At 36.7% G+C, this 26,975-nt stretch overlaps 1 protein-coding gene across 1 annotated transcript in view; it reads left to right on the forward strand.

Annotated features, from left to right (window-relative positions):
* CADM2 (cell adhesion molecule 2) overlaps positions 1 to 26,975 on the forward strand; it is a 123,751-nt gene that overhangs the window by 81,495 nt on the left and 15,281 nt on the right. The window lies entirely within an intron of this gene.

A 26,975-nucleotide genomic window follows, 5' to 3' on the forward strand; every position in this document is an offset into this window, starting at 1 on the left:
ACTGCAGTAAATGAGCAGAAATATCTCCTCCCCCCCATCTGTTTTTTTTTTTGTTTTCTTTTCTTTTCTTTTTGAGCTTTATAGTAATGCTTTGTTTTAAGTGAAATATAGAGCTTAGTTTTATTGCTATATTCAGTGATTGATCAGAAATTGTTCAAGAGCAAAGACATGTGCCAGGTTTCACAGATTGTTGTCTTCTGGTTAAGGAGCAGTTAATAATCTCCATGGTGAGTGAAATGGGAGATGGTTTCGCAGTGATCTGTTGAAGGCAAAGATGGTGCAAGGAGAGAGGATGTAGTATTCAATTATTACTATGCAATATTCACGTGATGAGATATAATTATCCCAGGAAAGTTAAGACTGAGTTAAGAATTCTTTTCTCTCTGGAAGCATTGTTATGAGTCAATTGTGGTGACCTGCCTAATTTGCAAGAATTGGAAAGTTTTTCCTGAGCTAGAAACAAGTCCATTGTATGAAGATCGTGATGGTAACGTATCACCAAGCTTCTTCCTTCATAGTGCATTGGTGGCCTCTGTGTAATACTGAACTGATATCAAACCTGAAAATAAATTTTTAAGCCTTAATATTACATAGTGTGCGAAAAATGTTGGCTTCGGCGAAAAGGAAAAATATGTTGTAAGAGTCCTTGCCCTGCAGAAAAAAAGGAGCGTACATAGAAAACAGCCCAGTGCTCAAAACACTAGCAGCACTAGCAGCAAGTGGAACAGAATGATGAGAATGATCATGCCTTTATAAACAGTGCTTTGAGTCAAGCAGCAGCAGCTTTCCAGCTTCCTGAGGGCTTGGGTACCGGCAAGATGAAATGGATGGTTTTCCATGTTGGCATCTGCTGTCCTGAATTAATTGTTTTCTTCTTGTCATTGTATTGTCGTAAGTGTTATGTCCCTGTTGTGATTATGTAGCGCATGAATGGTATTAAGGCATCCTGTTACCTCTAAATGTAGTGTAGGGCATCATTTTTCGTTACTCTGAGGTGTGTTTATTCTCATCATTTGTGCGCCTGACATTGAAGGAAAGAGTCTGCAAAAGAGGACCCTCTTATAAGCTTCAGCTCTAACACACATTAGAATGCATGTAATTTGATACTACAATAACAAAGAGATACTGTTTTAGAGAAAAGTATAAAAAGGAAGGTAATCTGGGTAAAGGTGATCAGTCACTAAAAGATCAGCACTCACTTTTCCAAGAGAATGAATGAGAAGATGAGACTACTTCAGACTAAAGGAACTGGCCGATAGGGTCTCTTGGGCAGGTAATCTAAGGGAAAAAAAGTAGTGCAGGAAAGCTGTTTCTTGAAAAGATTGTATTGAAAGCAAAATAAAATGACAGTCTATCCCAAAGCAAAGGAAAAATAGGAAGCACAGAATAGACTAATGAGCTTGTCTATCTTACAATCTGAGAAATCAAAAAAGAATCACAAAGGCAGACTGCTATAAGCATAAAGCATAGTGTATATCAGTATGAAAAAAATATCATAGGAAGCCAGAAATAAATCATAAACGTTAAGATGCAAAATTAATTACAACTAAAAAACCACGGGAATGTAACAACAAAGGGTATATAAATACATTAGATGAAAGATGAAAACAAAGAAATGTAGTGCTCCTGTATAGGAATGATTAGAACAAGGTTGAAGTAGCTGGTGTTTTAGCCAGCAATGGATGGCCACATTTGGAGTGTTGTTTTTAATAGTGAATATCACACTGAAAGATGTCCACAGATACAGAGAGGCCAAAGAACAACAACTGCAGGAAGTTTAAAAACATAATCTGTGAGGAAGCTGAAGGAATCTTATGCAGAAAATACATAAGAACCATTTTAGAGAAGATCAGATTTTCAGTAATATCTGTTTCTAGACAAGCAAGAAATACCATATAGGCATATTTTCCTTCGGCACTTCTGCTTCTTATTCCAGCAAGAATTCTGTTAAGGAAGAGGTACCTACAGACATAAAGTTCAGAAGTTATTGAAATTTTTTCAGCCTTCAAAGATGGGGGTGGTGGGGGAGTTTGGCTTCCAGGTAGGTTGGAAGCAGTATTTCTCTTTATCTTACTTTTTCTGAACTTGTTAAATCATCTCTTAAAGAAACAGAAGTTTGCTCTAGATCACAGAGTAGTAGATACCAATTAATGATATCTTTGGACTGGATTTCCAATAACTGACATAATATTCCTGCTGGGTGGATTTCTCTAATTCTGTTCTAAAATTATGACTTGATATTTCGGAACCACCAGTTTGTGTTCAGCTTAATTTTACAGAACATTCTTCTACTCTAGGAGACTTTTACAAGGTCCACCTTGAAGGTGTGTTACTCCACACCCAGTCACAGGAAATGCCTTTAAAGGAATATAATACAGGATATAAAGAGCCCAGAGAGGCAGCAAATTTAAGACATTTTACATTACAATGATTGTACTTCATCATTATCAAAAGTCTGAATTAATGGGAAAAAAATAATCTGGACATCATCAGTTAACTCTGGAACTGTGACCCAGGTCTGTCTTCTTTAGCCTGGAGTTTAGTAAACAGTGCGAAAAAAACCTACAGATCCATTTGGATGATAGCATGATATTTCATAAACATCCTCCTTAGTCAAACTTTTTACTTTCTCAGACAAACGTATGCTTGCTTTTGTGCTCAGTCCTGCAGGAATTAATGGTTCTTTTGCTGGTACATTACCTGCTAACTCAAAAAACCTAAACACAATTTGATGTCAGAGAAGAGTATAGTCCTTTATATATTTGTCAAGAATGTCTTAAAGCCTAATAACCATGTTGAGGAATGTACAACAAAATGAGACTAAAATGTATGAGAAGAAACAAGTCTAGAGGGCTAAGGAAAGAATAATTATACACTGAATGAATAGTTTCCTTTCTAGCAGATTTATTTTATGTTATTTGTGAAAGCTGTACCCCTCTCCATACTAATGTTCCTTTTTGTGACTAGGAAGAGGCATAAGAGGAAAGTGAATTTACCCCCAGCAGTAAAATGAGGGATTCCTCCCTTGGGAAAATCCTTTGTTAGCAAAAAGCTAATTTAGCTGGTTCTGTGACAGTCTTTCATAGTCCTGTAGGCAAAGAGGGAGGGTGATTAGCAGTCTAGGAAGTGCCACCTCAGGTCGGAACAACTCTTCATGTTTTTGGACTCACAAAGAAGAAAACCTTGTGCTCGCTATTTTTAAGACACAGATGTACACAGAACCTGCCCACAGGCTGGGATTATGTCAATCCCCCCCCCCCCCTGCAATTTTTAAATTTGAATCCCTTTCCTGGCAAGAGAAAAGTCCAAGAGATTATAAAACTTGGTAACATTGAATTATTGTTGAAGATTGAAATCACACAAACAAAACCAAAAATAGGTACAAAAGTAACATTGCAAGAGCTTCCTAAATTCAAAAGATAGGAATCCATTATTTATTGGATTTTAGTTCTGTTGCACATGTCTGGCTGACTCAGTCTCAGCTGACTCACTTGTATAATGACTGTGCCAGAATGTTCAAAGCTTTATATAGCAATGCCTAAAAACATCTCCAAAAGTCATTGCACACAACAGAGATACAAGGCTGCTCCCAGGCAGCTGCACTATGAGGTTCAAGAGTTTATTTAATAGTCAGGGTGTCCAAAAAGTCAATAACTATACACATCTATATAAATAAAAAATTCAGAGTGAAATCCATGTTTTGTTGCACTCTGCTTTTATTGTTTTTTGGTTCTTGTGTAAAATAAAGATTTCTTAAATGACATCCGTGAAAGTAAATTTAGAAGAAGAGTTTATAGTGGATTAAGGAAGGGTCTGAGGTTATGATCATTTTGATAAACTGTTACACATTTAATTTAAATCCAGTTGAATATTTCTATTTAATATCATGAATTTCAACAATCTTATCTAGAAAATTACATTACTTTCTTCCTCTCCCCCTTTTTATCCTGGAGTCTATATGACGAAAAAAAAAAAAGACCAGAATACCTGTTTCTTTATAGCCAGTTAAACTGTAAGAATCGCTTGAGCAGTACTTCCGTTCCTCAATTCTTTTCATATCAAAAGAATATTGATCATTACCAGTTCTTTGCTTATGATTTCATTTTTCTTTCATATAACTTGATTAATGTAGTTTGGTACTTTGAGATATCGATGGAGAAATAAACAACAAAGGAGGTATAGAATATGTGAGGGACAAGGGAGATAAGGATAGAGTTGTATCTTAAGTATAGGTGTGTATGCTTACTTGCATTCACCTCTGATAATAAATAAAATTACTGTTGTCTAATGTTAAAAGCAGTTTTGTGTGACAGCTTGCTAAACAGCTATTTTTTTATACTACTTTATAGCTGTAGCAATAACATAAAAACTAATTTGTGTCTAACTCAAACCAGATAAGGAAATTGCAACTTTCCAGGTTTTTTTTCTTACTTCTTATCTTCCCTCACGTATAGTAATCTCCTGCTGGTTTACCAACACTAGATTTCCCAGTAAATCAAACAATTGGAGCTTCAAAACAAGAATCTGGATAGTCCTTTAGGCTATTTTTTTTCCCAACAGATACTCAAGCAAGACTTTAGCACCCATCCTGCAAGAACTGATATCTCTTGATTTTATAATTACTTCTTTCATTACCTTTATTTTCATGCTGCCTGATGGCCAAATGTTTAGAAGATGTGCTAATAAAGCATGGTAAATCTAAGGTAGACCAGTATTAAAACCCAAATCTTAGGGATGTTTCTGGTCAGAGATAAATCTGTTTCTCTGGTGAAACATCAGCAAGCTGCAGCTGAATAGTAGCCAGGAAATCTTCCCTAACCCACACGCCAACCAAGTGGTGCTGATGCCGGGAACAGAGAGCAAGCACCCTTCCACACCTTGGTGTTTGTATAGGATAAACAGAGGTGACTGGGAATGCAGCGGGGGAGGCCTGCAGCCTCTGCCTGCTTCCCCAAGGTCCACTACCAGCTAATCCAGGTTCAGAGGGAAGATACAAGAGTGTAACAGTGTCTGCCCCCTTTTCCTTGCGCTCTCTGCCATGTAGGGCTCGGATACTGGAAGCAAGACTCCGCAGCTATGTTTATGTGTGGTCTCAGCTCATCAGCTCCTTGCCCAAATCCTAGGCTCCTGGGTAACAGGGAGGGCAAACTCAATAGAAACCCAAAGCAGAGATCCCAATGTATCTGGAGAACAGAGAGCAAGATGACAAGACTTGAAAGAAGCTGTTTCAGGATCAAACAGTTGAACTTAAAGTATTGAAACATTCCTGTTGCAATGGGGTTCAAACCCAAAGTTTGTGGGAATCTGAGGAAATCAGAACCAAGAGTTAAAGAAAACAAAAAGATCAGACATTCTTGTGCTCCTCTTCTGTAGTATTTGCAGGAAGCACCAAAAGTGTACCACATGCTGGGGAATGCAGGATACTTTTGTCCAATATGAGCAAAGAAGGTGAATTGTTATTAGTTCTGCCTGTTTCTTTGCAGATCCCTGAATGTTTCTCCTGGCTCCTTCAATATGTTATAGCTCATTTGGCTTCACTTGATGTTAAAGTTGCATGACTCTTACTAATTTCTAGAGTTTTGGGGAAGAGGGAAAAACAATAGGACTAAAATACATACAAAAAAGGCTCTATTATGTTTACCTTTAAGTCTATTCTGCCAGCTTTTTCTCAAGAAAATACTCTGCTAATGTGTACCTGTGTAACCCTCATGTTTCTGTGCCTTGTCTGACTCCTCAGGTGCTGGATGGTTTCTCAAGTACTTGAAGTTTCATAAGTGCATAAAGTACCTTTTCAAGAGGCTAGTAGTCCAAAATGCCCATTTTAGGGGACATAGACTATTTGTTCCCTTGCCTAAGAATAATTATTGGGATTGCATCCTACTAGCCATTAAGTAGTACACTTAATGCTGTGAATTCTCAAAGCTCACAAAATTAAGATCAACAAAGGAAACTGGAGCATCTGTTCTAGCTCAAAGAGCTCTTTGTTTTTAAGGTCTGATAGATACACAGCCAGGAAAAACCTTCTTATAATATCTTGAAAGTGTCTTTTGCAAATGTTAGTTCAATGGATTGTGCACATAGATTTGATAGCTACAATAAAATTAAAATGAGGAGTCCTCAGGTGTTCCTGCTGTGCTTCAGCCTCATGATACTGCAATATCTTCCCATAGCAAGAAAACCAAAAAAGCAAAGTTTCCTACTTTGATAGCTAGATTCTTACAGATTTCTAAAAAGATTAATTTCAGTAAGTTCATTGACAAACAGAATCATGGCGAACAGTAAATGCTCACATGCTTGGTGATGTTTAACCGAAAACGTATTAGCTTCTGGTAAGGGGCTGCACAAAAATAATCAATGCATTTTTTTGGAATTAAGGCTAGCACTTTTGGGTATGGCTGCAGCCACAAAAGATATCTTCCTGTGGCTCACATGAGTTAGGACAACAGGGCTGTAAGTAGCATCAGTTTGCAGTTACGAAAAGAAGTACTTTTTCATGTATTGTGAAACTAAATGTGAGACTCCATTATCACTACACCCTACAAAATGCAAATATCCTTATGTTTATTTTGTGAGCAGACTAAAACCAAAACTAAATGTTTCTGTGTAAAATTCCCAGTTCTCAAATAATGTTGAAAGTACCTTTGTAGTTACAGTATCAGTCAAAGAGTAAATCTTCAGTAACATGCCCAGCACTGAAGTAATCCAGCCACAGATGAAAAATTCTGGGAACACAACCATGAAATATACCTGGATGTTTCAATTTTCATCTTACGCAAGCTAAAGCAAAACAATCTGCAATTTAGAAAATTGTAGCTTCCTCTACTTAACGGTTTTCACGGTACAAAATGGAGATTGTAGTTGTTATACTTGGTTGTATTATTCGTGGAATAAATATGTTGCATTTGAGCACAAATGAAGATAGAGTCCACACTCCAAGGAGGTTACCATGTAAATGAACATTATGAGCATGAGGGGTAGATTACAATGCAGGCAGATTGAAGACATGAAGGAAAAGAAATATGATAATACTATATATTAGGAACCTGCTCTGTGTATCTGGAGCAAGTATTTCTAATGCTGACAAATTCATCCAGTCTGCCTGCAGTAATGAAGTATGCATCTTAAAAAGTATGCATTGATTTCCAGCCTTGATGAATTATCACTTAACCCAAAATGCAACAGTGTACAGATAAGTATAACAATTGGTTGATGATCTGATAAAGATGCCATTATATAGCTCAGCTCCTAAGAGGCATCAGCACTGTGTCAGGAATTCAAACATTTCTCACCTGAGCACTGATGACACTGATTTTTCCTACTGCATATGAAGTATGCAGTCTAACACTCTCTATTGTAATCTAACAGTACTAGAGAGTTTCCAAATTGAGTTCCTTCCGTGTGAAGCACACTCGCTTTCTGCAAAGAAAAAACATTTTCTGAATATCCTTCACTCAGAATTCAGCCTGAGAATTTACCCCATGTGCCACAGATAGCAGGATATTATCTTCTTTCTGCCCAGCTTCCTTGTTAACAGTAAAGAAACCTGGATTACACAGGCCTTTCAAAAATGTATGTGAAAAGGGCTAAAACCATCAGTGTCAAACCTCTGCATAAAGCATAACGTCAAAGAACATGTATACCAAAGACTGCCAAAGTACTGCCCGTTTTTGTCTAATCTGTAACTGACTGCTGACCTGTGTCATAATGTTTCCTCCACTTTTTTAAGGTGTAGTCATTTTCAATAGTCAAACATGAGTGGGACATGAAGCCTACATTATTCATATTCACTTCATACTCCAGTAATGCTTAATATTCTTGTGACATTCAAAAATAACAAAAAAAGTTTAGATATTTCTACCTCATAAATGCCACTTTAAGAGTCAGAATTGCATTGGTTTTAAGAGACTTTTGGGATCACGTATTTACAGCTCTGCAAGCAGTTTGCCTTGCAGATTGGTTAAATGAGTTTATCCTGTCTAGCTGAGAGGTAGTTTTGAGATTTGTATGAATTTGGATTTGCCAGTCCAAAGAGAGACAGACTAAATTTTGTGGATTGTCAGTGTTGCCTGCAGGGACTTTTTCCACCCTGAACTTGAGAGTCACCTGCAGATTTGTGAAGAATTTCTTCTACAGGAGAACTGGCTATAATACCCTTTCTTGTATGTAATACTCTCTGCATAAATAAGCTCATTAATTTTCAGTGACACTGTATGCAGTTTAATGTGCTATTCAGAGAGAACTACTAGATTAATTAATTTAAATTCTTATATAGACTTCACTTATATAGATTTGTAATGAGGAGAAACTTTTATTTTTTTAAAGAACATTCACCAGAACATATCTAGTCTTAATCTGAGGACTCATAGAGACGGAGAATCCACTCTTTCCCTTGGTGTTTCTCTTCAAGGGTTTTCTGTCCTCACTGTTACAAATTGAAGCCTTGCCTCTCAGTTAAATTTCTCCAATTTTAACAACCATGCATTGGTTCTTGTTAAACCTTTCTCCAGCAAAGAAGCTTCTCATTCCATATGTTATCTCTTCTCAAAGGTGCATATTCATTGTAAAGAAGACCCCCATAAGTATGCATCAAAGTTTGTTGTTGGACTTCATTTGGCAGAATTGAATCCATGGTCATTAGGAGCTTATTAAGACTTATATCTTATTTGGTTTGTTTTAAAGGTATGTGTGTTGCCAAGCAGGTCTTCAATGCTGAATTTTAAGAGAAGTATAGTAGGTTTCTTTACCAGGGAGAAAGATTCGGCAAAGGGTTTCTGTAGAATATATTTCATTGTTGGTGTATTTAATTTGTATCAAAGCACAAGGCTGACATGCTCTTAAATCTTTTTTTTTTCTTTTGGAGAGATGTTTCTGGTATTTAAAGATAATACCAGCAAAAACTAAAATTTTTTTCTAAAGCTACTGTTTAAGGCAGATTTTGGTATGTCCTGTGCTCTCATGAAACTGAAGCAGTGCTTCACTACTAAAAGCAAAAGTATACAGCTAAGTATCATTACAGTTAAGGCAATGATAGTAAAGTAACTATGCCAATGTCACGCGCAATGTAAAAAATAGACTGAAATGATGCAGACAAGGTCTAAAAATGAGAAAGGGAATGAAAAGGAGAGAAAAACACTCATAGTTTTAAATTTATTAGTAACACCTTTAATAAAAAATGCACACATCTTCCTCACTAACCAGTGAACTAAAGTCATCAACTGTGCCTTTGAAGCTGAAGAGATTACTCTGCCTGCCCTTGCTTTCCCTGACACTTCACTTGAAACACAGTTAATAACTTCCAGTGTGAGCTTCACAAAATACAGAATTGATACTAATTATATTAAGCTTTTTGGATGAAAGATGACCTTGGTAGAACTTCAAGATACAGAACAATATCACCAGAACAATAAAATAAAGCAAAATCTACAAAATGTGACTTTGGAGTTGATTTAATCTGGCCTACTAATTTTTGCTTAAAAAATTATGTCAGATTATATACCTCAGGTTTTTTTAAATCTAAAGCAGATTTATGTATCCATAATGCATTTGATGTTTTACCTGATTTTTAAACCATCACCAGATAGATTTCTGTGCAGATTACAGCTTGGTTTTCTGCAAGTATAAAAACCTAACAACGTGAGGATTGTGACTATAGCGAATACAGAAGAGGGAGCTCTTAAGGTATTATTTTAGCATTTTTCAGAGCATCAGAATCAAATGCCTAATCATCCCTTTGCCTTGCTGCATTAGCTGTTTTGGGTGCCTATGTCTGTGCTGTCTTTAGAGACTGCACCATGGAGAAAAGTTGGTACTGTGGGAGTTGGTGAGACTGGCTTGTATCCGCACGGCTCCAGGGTGGCTCCCTCTGACCGGGCAGGAGCAGCGGTACACCCTAGGATGTGGCCGGGGTCTCCTCTAAGCCCCATCTGGGAGCCCTGCAAGGGGTTCGCTGTACTTTATTGGCAGAGTTCAATGCAAAGTGTATGCAATAATGAAAGGGCATGCAGAAGATGTGTTTTAAAGCTGCTTTTAGAGCGAATGTGTATTGCATGTCTTGGCGCACCATGTGAAAATGCTGAATGCGCAAGGCCTGCTGCGACAGTGCTGGAGCTGGAACTGGTGCACATCTCTCATCTGTACTATGCCTTTGACAGTAGGACTAAAATGTATTTCCTTGTTACAATTAAGAGAGGTATTGGAAATACAAAGAGAGTATTGCTATAGTTTTATTACTGTAAGACACTAAACCAAAAATCTTTGAAGGCTAATATTTTGCTGCAGTGTGGGTGTCACATTGTGTGGGTGCAAAAAAGCAAAGTCAAGAAGGTTGAAGTGAAAAAAAAGAGAAAAAAATGAATCCCAGTGTTTAAAAAGATTAGTTAGTATAGCTTAAAACACACTTTGGAGGAAAGAAGCAGAAGAGAAGTCTGATTTGAAGTGTACAGTATCGTAAATGGTTATACCTAATCACAACCTAGTTCCTTTTTTTCATTACAAAAAATTGAGAAAGAGAATTACAAACTCATCTACTCTGAGAAATACAGGGTGGCAAACCTTATTCAATAACACTTGACTCACTGTTTGGCAGGGTATAAAAGACTGAACAGGAAAGCACAGATGGAAGTGACTGAAAAAATGAAATTCAGAACCAACACAAGGAAGCACTTTTCACTCAAAGAGAAATACAATTTTTCAATAGCCTACTGAGCCAAGTTTGGAATTGAAGGCACTGGGGTCATTAAAGAAGAAGTGAGATACTATTCTGGAGGAACTGTGTTAACCAAGATGACTTGCAATGGGCTGAATAGCCTTTTCCTTTTCCCCAAATTTATGTTCTTTTTGAAAAACTTTGATTACAAGTCATCCTGCTGTGATTTAGATAGCATGAATTCAAAAAGAATGAATCAAATCTTTTCAATCAAGATGCTTGAGTTTCTTTCCAGCCTGAATTTTTGCAAGCCTGTAATAGAAAACCATCAGTCAAGGGAAAAAAAGTATCAGGAGTGGCAATTTACGTTAATATACAATTTCCTTTTCCAGCATAAAGGGTAAGAGACAAGGATCCTGGACAACAAAGACCAGAATATAAATCTTTATGGGAATGTGTTATGGACAGTGGGGAAAAAAAAGAAAAGAAAAAGAAAAAATCCCCAAAGTGACAAATCCCCAAAACTGACAATTTAAAGAAGCCATTCTATTTATTTTATATACTTCTTTTGTTGTGGCTAACAAGTCTCCACAGTATACACATCAGGTCATGAACTGTATTCAACACCCTTTAGAGAAGAGACAACTTTCATTTTTATGTATGTCCTGTCAAAATGTCCTGTCAGTCTTTATCATTGTCTTTGGACCATGTCCATGGACATACTTGACAGAAACCAGCTTTTAGGACTGTATTAATTCATTATAGAAAGTGACATCAGAGAAGGTTAAAATGTAAAGCCTTTTTACTATTTCTTTTAAAGTGTATTTTTCAATACAGACCTAGAGGAATATTTTTAATGTTCAGGTTTGAATTCGGTGCAAATAGTGTTGCCACTGCTGGAATTCACTGTTCCTGGGCTGAATTGCATTCTTGGGTGCGCTTTTACATTCTTTGACACAATTGCTGCCATCAGTCCTGACCTTGTCTATCCACTACAGTGCAGCTTGGTTAGTGTGAGTGCTGGGGTGCTGTTGTATGTGGACATATATGCATGAGATTGTCTTATATTTTGGGGGGTCAGCTGCATATTTCACAAAACAATAGCAACCCTGAGTTATTTAAGCTTCTAAAGGCTGCTTAATTCCAATGCCCTATACTTTTAGCTCATCTCTGAAGTGCCTGTTTCCAATATTTCTGGAGTTAGTAGTGCAAAGAAGAAATGAGTCTTTTATTGCAATTAGGTTGGCTCTCCACCACATGACCCTGTGCCAAGTAATTTGTGAGCGAGTTTATAGACTCCCAGTCCCTATGGGACTTCTTTTGTTTGTTATTGTAAGCCCCTGTATTATAGCATGACTATGGGGAAGTTTACTAATTCTTTTTGTGTGACTGAAATGCACACATTTTTTATTTCCTGGTGCATTTGAGTGGTATCCACTAATCTTACCAAATCATTTATATGGCTAGATTTGATGAATCTACTATGACACTTAGAGATTTTAATTTGGATTTTCAATGCAGAATGTACTTCTGTATATTTATTATGAAATATGAGTGAACTGTAGGATTTTTGCATAATTCTAAATCCTTCTCAACCAAATAATTCATACGCAAAAGAAATTCACAGTAGTGTATGGTTGCCTTCAGCACTATAATTAAATAGATTGGCTGTATGCAGTATGAAACATCTTGCCGTTGGTATAATTTCCACTTTCATGGACAAATAAAGAACATCTTGAAAGTTCAAGGGCAGGGGACTTTTTCTTTCTCTTCCTACAGGCAATGCTCAGCACTTGTGCATATTAACAGAATAAATAAAGTTCATAACAAAGACAGCACACAGGTCGGTCAAAAATACATTTTCTAATTTATTGGTTTTATATAAGAAGTCACAAACTGTTAAGCTGTCTGTTCTGAAGACAGAGAGCACTGTAAGCAGATTCTAAGGCTTTAGATGCTTTAGAGTGCTGCTCAAATACTTTCAGGATTTTTTTGTCCTGTTGAAAATCTGAGTTGACATACACTGTGGTCTACTGACCCTATTTATTTTTGTGCCCCAGTTTCTGGTCTGTCTGAAACTCCTTTCAAAATCCTAGGAGTATAAGCCATTTTGTCGGGGAATAATGTTTTGAATTTATGGTGGATGCACGGCAGCATTTGAGCTTAGGTTTACATTCAAGCAGATACTTACATCACATTGTTTGGCTCAATTTATATGAAAATGAAATATATACTCAACATTTAGCATTTAAACAGAGATCAGAACTTGTGTTTTATACAAAATAAAGCCTTCATTCCCTTGGTGATCATCTGATCAGGGTTTCATAGGACTGTACATATTCTCTCTCATTTGACTTGTTGTCTGCAGAATGGTGCTGCTAATTCTTACTGCTTTCACAAACTTCAGTGGTGAATTCAGAGTTCGTAAGTGTATAAATTATTCATTCGTGTCTAAAATTGAGCAGGTCTATCTTTTGCCAAACAGATGGTTGAGGAAGGCAACAGGAGAAACATACCTGGAGAACTGAGAGGAAATGAGTGGCTTCATATCTGTGAAAATCTTTTGTGCACAGTAGCTTCTCCAAGTTCTCCACTGGTTATTTACAGTTGTCCAGCTCAGCCTTAGATTTCTGTATAAAATATTTTATTTATATCACTTTTATCACCAGTCACCTGATTTTAAAAAAGAAGTAATAAACTTGGGGAAATACTTCAGATATACCCATATCTAAATTGCCCTTTCTGTTCAGTCTTAGAATTGGCCTTAACTCATCCTTAAGATTTATATCATGGTAGCCACAGCAGATGGTTAATGTGTAAATGCCTAATGTTGAACTGGCGCTCACAAACCTGCAGTTGAGATGGATTCCTGAAAAGATCAAAGTTTTACATTGTGATATCACACATGAAAATACAGATCATCTTTGCTCTCAAATAATACTCCAAGGACTCAAGTCATGAAACAATATAACAGACGAAACCCCTCACTCCCATTTAAAACTGTTACAGTCATATGTTTCCTCATCAGTTGTTGCATTCCTTAAATACGTAGCTATCTAATGTTTCTAAGAAAGCTACTTTAACTGCATTTTATTTTAATATTTTGCCATGTGCATTCTCTTTGCAAGGGTTGGAATGTGCTCATTTGTACTGTGTTCAAAAGACTAATGTTGAATAAGTGCAATTATCTTAGTCATACTGCAATATTAACAGTAGGCTAAATGAAAGTCTCTTCTAGAGAGTGGAAAAATTAAAATGACAGTCAAATGTTCTCAGAGTTAATGTTGGTCAGCTCAGAGAGTTCCAAAAGTCAGCTTTATTCTTTCTGAAGGTGAGCCCAATGCTAACTTCTAAGTTCAGATCTTCGTCAAAAATAACTGTGGATGATTTCTTTTGTTAGTGAATCTGATAAAACTGTTTGATTTTTTTCAGGGATGATTATCATGAGAATGAGCGCTTTTCTGTCAAACAAGTCTGTTCTTTGTTATTTAATTTTTACTTCATTGACATTTATCAATGAAATGATTCTGTTCATTAATATCTAGTATTTTAAGGCCAGAGTTTTAGCCTCTGAAGTTCCGTTAGCACTAACTTCTGTCTTTGCATTGCTAGTATCTTACTGAAATATGTGCATTTAGCTGTGGGTGTGTATAAAAATATGTATAAAAATATAGAAATATATAAATAAAAGTTGATAGCACAGAAGCAGCCGTTTTTTTGTTTTTTTGTTTTTTTGTTTTTTTTTTTTTTTTTTTTAGATTGTGGCAATAATTGCTGTATAGTACAGGATGACCACAAATGGTTTCAGGAAAATGAACTAATCCTGACTGTATTCTGCAGCTATTCTTTCAGCAATCAAAAACAAAATGATGTATCAGCAGTAGAGCTGTGCTGCATTGGAAGCATTACTTACATACATAGTAGGGTAAAAGCACTAGAAAGAATGGGCCCTGCAAAAGTAGCAGTGTGTTATTCAGTGTAAAATTTATGGATGATATCTTTTTGTCAGACCTGTAGTTGTACTTATGAGGAAACTGAAATCTTAAGAAATTTTCATCAATTATACATGACATTAACCGTACATTACAGTTTCATGTTGAGTTAGTTTGTGACTACATCATCATATGATATGTCATTAGCATTAACACTTGAATCGGTGTCTTCATATGAACTGTGATTTCTTGTCTTCTGGACAAATGTCATTAATCAGGTTTTAGATATCAGCCTGATCCAGCAAAGGCTTACATGTGCACTTTGTGCATTATGAGCAATCCCATGGAAATTAGTGAAGGTACATCTGTGTCTGTTAAGTTAAATATATGTGTAAATCTTTGGGGGATCAGGACCTTATTTAGCATTAGGGCTAAGCCCCATTCTCTGGGCTTCATTTAAGAAAATTGGTTTGGACTGTTGTGTAACAGGCAACATAATCATGCCCAAATACTCCATTCACTTGATTTGTTTCACTTTCTGTCTGCGTACTGAGACATGCAGAACAAAAATCAGTATTTTTGTCCTTGACACTCAGTTTGTGTTACTATAGATAGATAACGTCTCATGGTATTGTTAAAGCGTTTACATTGTTACGCATTTACCAGGCATTTAATCTCTGTAGTTGCTTATTTTATATAACACTTTACAGCTTTGATAAAATGTGAATTTGAAGATAAGACTGAGTTTATTTGTGAAATGTCCTCAAAATCCACTTGAAAGTTGGTAAAATTAAGGGAACTTCACATTTTTACTTGTTTTCAAAAAATATTTATTTATCTGAACATCTGCAGTACCACAGTAGATAATGCTGGAATATTGCTGGTTCTAGACGGCAGTTGTGTAACTTTGTTTTTATGCCAGAAATTTTAAAGAAGGTAAATTAAAAATATATACTCATATGCTTAATAGTCCTATTCCCACTTCCCATGGTTTTCTATGTAGTGAGAGTATCTACTAGAAATATATGATTACCTGGCAATTCACATAACCTTTGAAATCACATTTGGAAATTGACAGTTTCATCCTTTTCAATGCAGGATTGTTTATTTATAGAGCTCTACCAGGGATTATGCATTTTTTTCCTTCATAAACTAAGGGGATAATCCCAACTGCCACTGCACTCAGTGCCATTTTTACAAGCTACTTGTAAAATACCTTGAGAAATTTCATTACTGTGAACTACAGAAGTCTTTCATTTGTTATCTATCTGAGATGGTACTAATTATTTCAATGACAAAAAAAGAAAATCTTAGGGGACCCTACTGTGTCATTGACAGAGTCATTTGACCGTGCTGTACTCTTGCACTTTGCTTTGGAGAGAAAGGAGAACTGCCAAGCAGAGAGAGGAGGAGGAAAGCTATATTGGACTGTACAGGGAGAGGCCACCAAACAAAAAGACTTGGTTGCTAGGGGTATATGACATTTGACTAACTTTGAAAATTTGGAGAAACATCATTGCACACAGTGACGGAAATGATCTAATGGCAGATGCATCAATAAATGTAAGAAGTAATGCATGTTGCAGAAAACCAATGCAACTGTACACACCTGTACAGTGAATATGAGCTCTAAATTACCTGCCAGTAATGTATAAAGAGATCTTGGAGTCATTGCAGCTAGTTCTTTGAAAACAAGCCTGGCTTCAGTGATGGTATAAAAAGGCAGGTAGAGCATTGGCCTTAGTAGGAGAGGAATAGAAACCCAAATAGGAAACATCACCTTGTCATTGCATAAATTTATCATGCACCTTATATACTGCACCATATGTTGTACAACCATATGTTGTTAATGCTGCACCTCAGCATCTTAAATACTGCATAAAGTTCTTATTGTCCAGCATCAAAAAGATATGATAGAAATGACAAAGAGACTATGAGAAGGCTGACTGATGTTTGAGAATGGTTTCTGTATTATGAGAGATTAAATAGACTAGAACTCTTCAGATAGAAAAGAGGTAGTTGGAAAGGGAAATGGTTGAAGTTCATAAATTAGAAACAGTATGAAAAAAAGTGAATGATGTGAATGCAGTCTTCAGTGCAGAAAGTTTCTAATGGCAAAGAGTCAGAAGATAGGTGGGTAAAAAAGGGGAACTTTCTGTATTGTTTTTCATTTGGATAAAAAGGTCATTGTGGTGATAGATGGTGTTGTGGTCTGATCCAATACAACCATTCCTATGTTCCAAGATTTTTTGCACAAGAAGAAAATTGCAAACATCATACTGATCATGACTGTAAATGAATAAAAACATATTAATCTTGCACCATAGCTTTAATCATTTTTAAAATATCTTTTAGATCAAAATTGGTCTTTATAACCATTAGGTTATTCACTAAGATAGCCTTAAACTATGAGACCTGTGTTGTTGCAGTGTGAAGAAAAGTAAATTGGAATATATTAACTTGACAACCACAGATAAAAATACTAAAAATTTCAAGATGACTATGTTTCTCTCTTTTTCTCATAAACTGACCATTCAGAAAATTTTCACTGATTTATGATAGTTTTAGAATAGACTCACTATCATGTTTTGGCAAAATGAGGTTTAACAGGGAGAAATAAAGTCTGCTGGAGAAATGTCTTCATGAAAAATGAAAACATTTTTGTCTCCTTGCCATCTGTGGGTCTAGCTGTACCTGGAAAATGTATATGTGATTTTAGTACATCGCTTGTTTGGATCTCTAAACCAGAACTATTGCTGTCTTATGGTCCTAAAAAAAAAGGCTGTTAGAGTTTCAGCTGGAGTCTGTCTGTCTGTAAATTAGTAAAGCTAGGAGGATATTTAAGGAGTCTTAACGTTTTGAAAGATTATTTTTACATGTTTACATTTATCTGCATCTATAGAATTTAACAGAGGACTGAGCTGAATCTGAAGGCTTGTGAAAAACAGCAAGCCCTTTGTCACTGAAAATGAATTTTTTAAAGTCATGGTCTATTTTAATTAGGACCCAACTCTGAAAGCATAAAAGTAAATGGGCAACTTATTATGCATGTAATCATATAACAGTGAAGTACTTAGAGCTTTATGGAAGGACACCTTTGAATAAAGTGTGTTTTCTGTTTTCTTTTGCTATTACAGATTTTGCCTGTTTTTCCCCTAAATTGAAAGGTTTAGTTTTAAGTAAGCCAAATAAAACTCTAATAAGCATGAAAGAGGCAGAGATGCTTAAGAGTGCAGCTTAATTCCCTAATTATTGCTGTAGATAATATTGATGTAACACATCTTAACGAAATGAACTACAAACTTAGACTCACTCTTTATTGCCAACTCCCACAGTGTCAATGAAATTACAAAATCATAAAAAACAGAGTTTTCTTTCTTCCTGACAATGCAAATTCAAATTACAGATGAAAAAGACATTTACTCATCCTACTGTATAATTTACTTTGGTCAGAAAAAAGGTACTATAACACAGAGAATGCTCATCAGATTTGACTCTTACTGCTGTAAAGGAAAAATAATGCTTCTCTGTGCCAGCTACTATATGAGTTCAGTGGCAAAATAGCTATTGAACTAATTGTCAAGCATACTGCTATAAACATATATGTCTCAAATAGTATCTGTGGAAAAAGGAGTATGTTGTGGACGGCTCAAGATTGTAATAGCAGTGATGGTCCTGCAATTAAACAAACTAGTAAGGGAAACCTAAGGACTATATGTTATAACAATGGTAGGAATGCAGTACATAAAGTGTATAGAGGGTTTGTAATCTCAGAGTGCAGTACAAATGACATCTGATTTATGTGAACATGAAGTACATTGTGAGTCATTTATACATGCATCCTTCTTCCTACCTCTCCCATCAAAAATCCCCATGTTTCTATATTCAAAAGCTACAAAATCTATGAATCTAGCCATAAAAATAGGGATCTTAAATAGAAGATAAAAGAAAGTAATGATCTGGGGGGTTGGGGGAGTCCACCTTTGGGAAAATGGAGTTATATAGTTAGCAACTTTTTTGCTAACTCTGGTGACACGCAAAAAATTCAGGTTGATTTCATATTCAGGAGCACTCCTAGAAAGACCTTGTAACAAAACTACTGTATTACACAGGGCTGCTGCACACTGAAAGTTACAGAAGTCATATGGCAAAGGTGGTGCTGTTCAGCTTTGAGGTGCATCAACAGAGCCTTTATAGCTTATTGCCTCTAAAGACTGAGCACTGGAAATATGCACCCAGCTCAAGCTGTGGTCTGGTAGTCTCCATAGAGAGCAAGGAGAGGCACGTTCCTCTCTAGGCTGCAGGCCCTACCCCCTGCTGTAGAGCAGCAAGGAAGCTGCTGCAGTGCGTCTCAATTACTGCCATGTCCTTTTCTATTTCAGCTTACATTGAAATGCTGGGTATTAAACTCTAGCTGCTAAAAAGGTACATACCCTGGTCAGTCCACTCTACTCCCTCTGGTACATAGTCAGGAGGGAGCACAGTTAATTCGCATGCAGTTATGAATCAGAAACAGTGACTCTTAGCCCTTAAAGTTTGTAAGTGGCTGGATTTTACTATCCTTTGGCAATACTCACCTGTTCATGAGTGAGTGAAGAATCACTGGAAACAGCTAGGGGAGTACCAACAGGTAGAACTTAATGATCTGTATAGACATTTTTGTCAGAGTAATCTTTTTTAATGTGCTCCAAGCAGGGTCTTTGCTACTACACGTTAGTGAGGGGTATGGAATAACCCTAGCTTATAGTGCGTGAACTCTGTGAGTGTAACCTCATAAATCCATGTGTGAAATATTGTGCATGTAACGTTGAATATGTGGGGGAATATTCAGGGTTGAGTTCTTTGGGGGGAGTTGTGGATGCATGAGTGGGGGAAGTAGTATCAGTCTGATCCCTGGCCCATTAAGAATATTCTAACTATACTTTCTTTTGCTAAAGAAAAAAAAAAAAAGCGATACCCCAGCTTAGTACAATGCTATGACCAGAGTAATATATAAGATAAGAAGCTTTCTCTATGTTAAGGAATATGCAGCAAACATAACAGCACTTTTATTCCACTAGATATTGCAGAGAAGACTCTGTCCCTGTGTGTATATTCAGCCAGTTGAACTGGGGATACAGTCTCAAGGCACACTTTTGTTGGCAATAGAGATGTTAAACTTTCCTTTCAGTGCAGTGTCTTGCTTGCTTCAGGCAGAAATTGGAACCCTGGCTTGGTCCCAGCAACTTGAAAAGAATCTGATGCCTATACAAATGTACTTAATGGCAGTCTTAATCATTAGGAATTTTGTTATTTTTCTATTTCTCCAGTAATGATTCATAATGAATCAGAATGAGCTAGATGGTTCACTAGTAGTTTGAATACTAATTAAATGGAGACCTTCAACAGCTTGTGACCATTTCTAATGCTTCTAATTTCTGTTTGTTTATATTTTTGTTTATCAGTGAGACTTGTGTTGTAGAAAACGACAGCATAACAGAGGAATCTTAATTTCTTTCTCTTTCTTTCTCCTTTTTTTTAACAAGTCAAGCATCCAAATCTACAGTAGACTCTTCCTGCTCAGACATCAGTGCAACTCAGACTATGCCAACAGGGTTTTCATCTCCCCGAAGTAGGGATTCAGAATATTAAGCAGTTCAGAGTAGGATTTACAAGGATTTTACCTGCCTAGTTGTCCCATCATTTTCTCACTTCTCTCCTTCAGTTCTGCTTCAATGGACAGAAAATGAGATTCTTTGAAAACAAAAAGAACTCAACAACAACAAAGCAACCAACTAACTGGGGAAAGAAAAGGGAAAAAAAAGATCCTAAAGTATGTATTGTTTGCCCATCTGGTTTTTGCTAATCATACAACAGTGAATAGAGGCTGGTATTCTGGCTCGGTATCAGGTTTTGCTGAAGTCAGTTGAGGGTTTCTGCTGACTTAATAGGGGCCAAGTTTCACCATTGTAGCTATTCCCAGCCTTAGTCCTCTCCAAGAGGGCATTGTTTCACATCTCTGAGTCCCTCTTCTCATAAACACTAAATACTTGGGAAAAAACACGAAATAGAGTTGGGAAGCAGACCCAACTCCCATGCTATTGCCCTGTTTTTACTGATGAACAGGGCAGAGCTCAGAGCTGCTTCCTGGCCCCTGAGTGGAAAGAGGCAGAGCCCGAAGTGTGGGGAAGGGACCCAGCAAGCCTGCAGCAGCAGTGGGCTGTGGGGTGCACATCAGGGAGACAGGAGCATAGCCCGGTCTCTCCCCTTAAGCGGTATGCATGTAGAAAACCAAGCATGCACAGGGATGTAGAAGCATTCATTTTATTTCTGGGTTTCTCTTCTTAGTACCGTAAGAATAGAAATAGGCAACAGTGCATTCCAAAGAAACATGTATCTTATTTCTTAGCACTGTGTGAAGAATCCTGTATAGTTTCTTTTAAACGATATATAGTGAGACAGCATTTGGAGAAAGCAAGCACAAGGACAGATTTAACACTAATTCTAACTTCCCTGAGTGATGGTGAGAAATATATATGTAAAATGTTACTACTGCTAATAACAATAAGAGAAAAGAACACTAATTTTAATTCATTATTTTTTTAAGGAACCTTTGAAAAGCTTCCTTGCCTTTCCCTATCCCTACTACCTGTAGATAAAAAATGTAGCCAGTATTTTTCTTAGTCCTGGTTGGTTTCATCCACAGGCACAGTAACTTTCTGTGAATTTTAGAGCATTTTCTCATGTAGGAATTATCAAAAATCAGAGAGCATGGATGTATTTCTATGATTTCAAATAGTTTCCGTACAACAGTGAATGAAATGGGAAAAAAGGAAGAGATTTGTGTGCATAGGACAGATTCTTTTCTCCCTTTGCCACTCTTTCCAATCAATTTTGCTTCTTCTTAAATTTCTTAAGATATTTATGTTCTTGTATCAAAGATGTTTACAAGCACATAATGCCATAAAGAAGAATGTGCCTTCACTATTTCCAAAATTTCCACAACCAACATAACATTTCTTTCATTATAATTGATTTTCAAGTTTGTTTAAAATGTTTCACGAGGCATAACCTATTGAAATGAGTCATTTTGTTTTCAGGGTGTTCTGGGAATAAAGGGTTCTTGTACAATTTAGGTGTAAAAACACTATTAAAATGTTAGTACTAAAATAACTCTCCCTAAACATGTTGAAAATGAAGTTTGATTTTTTGATTTAAAAGAACAGTTCAACTCATCATGAAATACATTCAGAGCTCCTTATGTTTGTGCTGTTGTAATTATCAGTCCTTTCATGTCTTAGGTCTTTCTTGTAGCTCTTTGGAAGGATATTTTGGTTTTGATGCACAGCTGCTTGTTTCACACAGGTTCTACCTCAAAAAGGAAGATTTGATATCAAAATGCTCTTGCCAGCTGTGAAAAGCACCCACAGCCACCATTTTTTATGCTTCTTCAAAACCCTCAGAAGGAGCATATGAGACATTTCAAAGTGTTGTACTGGAGTGCTGCACAGCACTGATTTTTTTCTTTTTAAGCGGCCCCCTGAATAGGTATTTGAGCTGTGTCATGGATCCTTACACATTACTGCCTCTTTAAAGGACCATAGTCTGAAGTTCTTACACTAAGTAATAGTTTACTCCTCAAGTAATCCTATCAGTATTAATGTTAGCATAAGAAAAGGTGAAGTAATTTGAAGTCAGAGTCTGAGAAATGTGAGTTAAAAGGAGAGGCTTTGCCATTTCCCTCACTATTCTTTTCTTTGTGCATATCTACAGGCTAATCAAATTTTGGTTTTGAATATTTTCTTTCACGTGTTAGCATTTTAAACAAGGATTTCTGTAACAGCTGATTATAAAAACTGCCTAATCTCTGAAAGATCACCAGTTCTTAAAAAACGTTATACTAAAGTATGCAATTTGAAAATGATAGAAATTATCCTTCCTGAAATCCCAGTGCTTGGGCACAGCAGGTAGGGATGTACCAGCACAAGGGTTGTTCTTCCCAGCCAGGCTGCACGTATTGCCTCAAGTCTGTTCTCTGCTCTGTGACGAGGTGACAGACGTCCATTACAGATTAGGGACCTGATTCAAGAAGTCTTCTTGTTCATGCTGCATTTAAATACACAGAAGTCCAGGAGGTAAATACGTGCTTGAGAGGAATACCTGTTCAGTGCTTTTCAGAACAGTTTCTGCATTCTCTGTATTAGGAGCTCACACATTTTTAGTCACACCCTATGGACTCTGCTGTGCACAAGGTACGAGAAGTAGTTTTATTGGCTGACAAAAATCTCTGCCAAAAACCTTAGTACTAGTTTTAAGTTGTTTTAAAATATGTAAAAGCTTGAAATGTGCATGGAGTCAGATGGGAAAAAGACTGTATCCTCAGATACTGAAGTAAAGCAGGCATGAAGCATTCACAACGTTAAACAGTTTGTGGTTAAGCCTCTGATAAGGAGTTCAGTCATGATAGCATTTATTCAAAGAGTTGGCTGGTGTAGCTCTTCTTGGACATAATGGAAGAAACCAAAGTGTTTTGTTTTGGCAAGCTTTTTCCTGAATGTTTCAGGACAAGGTGGGCAAGTGAGCTTTTGTCTGCATCAGTTCTGTGAAATCACAGACATCTCTTCTGGCAAAAATGTTTTACTGTAATTTATTTGACTATCACCAGACGGGTAAATAAAGTTTGAAAAGCAAATGTTTCAAAGGACAGCTGTGTTACAGCTGGGACAGATTTAAATACAACTAGACAATGTTTTATACATTTGACCGTTTTATAACTTCTACAGATATTTTTTTTAACATCTAGAAAATAAATTCTGCACAGAAGTCATGCTTAGAAGAAAACCTTCATTGCTCCAAAACCTTGATGTCAGACAATCAGCTCTAGAAGGATGTCACTGCTGAATTAGGTATATCAAGGCTGAATGAGCCAGTTCCAGTCAAAAGTGGTATTTACTTAAATTAAGGTAGCAAGCCATACCTCCCAGATAACATGACTGTAGTCTTTTGGGGACTTGACTTCGTTTCTGTCTCATAGTTCAAAGGTTTATTTTTGTTTTTTATTAGTCTAAACACCCCCACTGAGACATGATGAGTCTTCTCTTCATGTTGCATCTCAAATGAAACTGGCTATGGATATATACTCTGATTTGAATTCAGTATTGTCAAGCATGTATTTGGCATGCTTAAAGTACAAATCAATTGGGCTCTCAGGTGACTGAGGCCTAGAGACACCTACTTTGTGATTTTAAAACAAGTTTAAGGGAGAGGCAGGTACCCAGATTATCAGCTCTGCTAAGAAGGTGGTGCCTCTAGGCATGCACAGTACAGTGTGTTAGTCATCCAAGGATGTGTTTGTCAGAGATACATTTGTCTCTCTGTCCTTTAAATGGCTTAAGCTATGCTTTTGTGAGAACACTTTAAGACTTAGTTGCTGAGATTTGACCTAAAATGAATTTAAGATACTTAAATAAACTTTTGGATCTCATCCTGAGTGCATCATATCACTAAATGGAATAAATGCAAGAAATCTCATGAAACCAGAAAAAGTTCTATAGGGACAAGAAAAAAATCTGCCTAATTTTCAAAGCAATAGCAGGAAAAAGCAACAATGCAATAGCAAGGCATAACAGGATTTATGCAGATGCGTGCTGCACTGGGGAAATCTTTTTAAAAGACAGTTTGAAGGAAGCTGTATGAGCATCTTTCATGAAAAATTAACAGTGGAGAAGCATCATCCTATAGCTGGGGAAGGCAGGAGACCCAGGAAATAGTGTGGAAGTACACTCCTAAATATAATTGGAACATTATGTGATTAGCAGATCTCTGGAGAAACTTCCATCTCCCTGGAGTCAAATTGCCAAAGAAGAAAGGACTGAGAGGAACAGGAGGAAAAGAGATGCCTGATGCACTCCAGAAGGTTTTCCCACAGACCTTGGGAGAAGGAAATTTCAGAGGAGAGTTTTTGCAATGGGATTTTTATCTCCCCAGGTTCAAGGAGAAAATTTGGGCCATATATTCAGTTGTGAGATTGCTGTATGAGGGCTTCCATGTGGTAGCCCCATCAGAATCCCTGCCATGTTTGGGGCCTACAGTGTACTTTGAAAGATACATACTCAACTGTTATTGCATGGAGATAAGCCTCAGTATATTTTTATCTATGAAATGTTTTGTGCATTGACTATCAAGTTTGACAGCCAGAAAAGCAATTTCTTTGGTTGCTGGTTCTTACCCCCTGCTATTACAGAGAAATAACACCATACAGACTTTTACTTACATGACAGTTTCTCTAGTGAGTAAAGAGATACAAGAGATTTCAAATGAGTTGACCTTACTATAAATAAACCTAGCTATACCTGAGAAAAACAGAATTACACTAGTTTTGTTAAGCCATCCTTAAAACTGAAATCCTCAAACTGAAAATGCTGCAATTGCCACAGAATGCTGAAATGTCAGCTCATATCTTTGCAAATCTAACCTCTCAGTAATTGTAAACGTAATGTGATGGAAAGTCCATGGGAACAACTTGGTGATCTTTGACATTCTTGTTATGTATAATGCTTTGTAAAACATTATCTGAAATAATCCAGTATGGAATAATTTTTCAGGATGGCTGCTGTGACCCTGTTTTTGAAATAAAAAATAAATTTTATTTCAAGAAAAATAAATTACTAGAGGAGGAAAAGGCCCATTATATCGCATAGAGTTCTTCTCTGCCAGCATACAGCTGCTTTCTGTGGTACCATTTCTAGTGTTTTGTGTGAACCCCTGGTTCCTGGTTCAAGTGTGTCATTGCTAGAAGGTGGTAGAAAAGTAACTGGACATCCTGTTGAATTTCTGATAGTATACATATAACAGTGATGGCATCACTGTCAAAAAAACACAGAAAAAATAGAGTGTCTTAAAGCAATAAAAGGATCTTAACATGCATCTGCAGGTTCCTGGTTTAATATTAACTCATTTAAGATGCAGAAATCTGGAAAACCTCTTTATCTCTTTCATGCATTCTTAGTTTTGGTGGCTTATCACTTGTTTCATGTAATCATAGAAAAATAGCGGTTGGAGGGGACCTCTGGAGATTGTTTGGTCCAAGCCCAGCTCAAAGCAGGTGAGTTTTACATATCTCCGAAGATGGAGATCCCACAGCTTTTCTGGATAACCTGTCCCAGTGTTGGACCACCCTTATGGTGAAAAAGAATTTCTCAATATCTAGTCAGAATTTCCCATGTTCCAGCTTGTGCCCATTGCCTCTTGTGCTACCGCTGTGCACCTCCAATGAGAATCTGGCTCCATCTTCTCTTATCCTTCCCATGCAGCTGCTGAACACAGCAATAATATTTCATCCCTTGGGTTTCTCTTCTTAAGACCAAACAAACATAATTCTCTCATACATTATGTGCTCCAGCCTCTAGCAGCCTTGGTGAGCCTTAACGCTTTTGAGTGTTGACGGCCACTAACTAATTGAGCTCTGCAAGGTCTGAATTTGGCACGCTCTTTTATTTTTGTGTCTCATTCACCAGGAATGTCATGCTTAACATATGTGAAATATATTATACTATGGCTTATTTTTGCAGAGCCATGGCAACTTTTGGAACAATACTAGTTTATAGCATGGTAAAGATTTAACCACTTATATGCTGTGGCAGCAATGACAGGCACAAACATCCTTTGAAATATCTTAACATATTGGCGTGCTTTATGTGTTACTAAAGTTGTATATGGAATTAAGAGAAATCACTGTACCTGTACACACACAATTTTAAAACAGTAACATTGGATGGCTTTTTTATTGTGATTGTTTTGATTACTCTTGTTGCTCAGTTACCAGAAAAATGTATGATTGGCTTGTAATATCATTCATTGCAGCCTTGACAGCTAGATTCAGGATTGCTTGCTCCATGTAATTTTAAAGTTCCAAAGTGTATAGCTGCATTTGATTAATATGAAGGTAGAGGAACTAACCTTTAAATTCTCCCCAGAGATTTTAAGAAGTTGGTGTTATTAAATTAAATTGTTACTAAATTATTCATAATTTTTCAAGTTTAACCATAATACATAAGTTATTAGTACTTATGACATAGTAGACATTACTGGGATGAAAAAGAAAACTGAAGCCAGGAGACTGTAGCTTTTCATTTTTTTAAAGATTAACTTCCTTGCCTTTTTATATCAGCTGACCTACATCTTCAGTGATTCTAATACTAAAATTGAATATTTTTTCCTGTTAAATTCAGTGTTCTTTATTTTTGAACCCTTTATCTACCTGTTGAACAATGTATAACAATATTTGTAATACTCTTCTGTTTTTTACCATGGTCTGAAAGTCAATTCTTCCTATTTCTGGTTTATTCCCATATTTATATATATTTTTATCTTCATCGATTCCTGGAGGTGAATGACTTCTAGTAACGTAGCTGCACATA

The sequence above is a fragment of the Apteryx mantelli genome, chromosome 1 (assembly GCF_036417845.1).
Source record: "Apteryx mantelli isolate bAptMan1 chromosome 1, bAptMan1.hap1, whole genome shotgun sequence".
Classification (NCBI taxonomy): Eukaryota; Metazoa; Chordata; class Aves; order Apterygiformes; family Apterygidae; genus Apteryx; species Apteryx mantelli.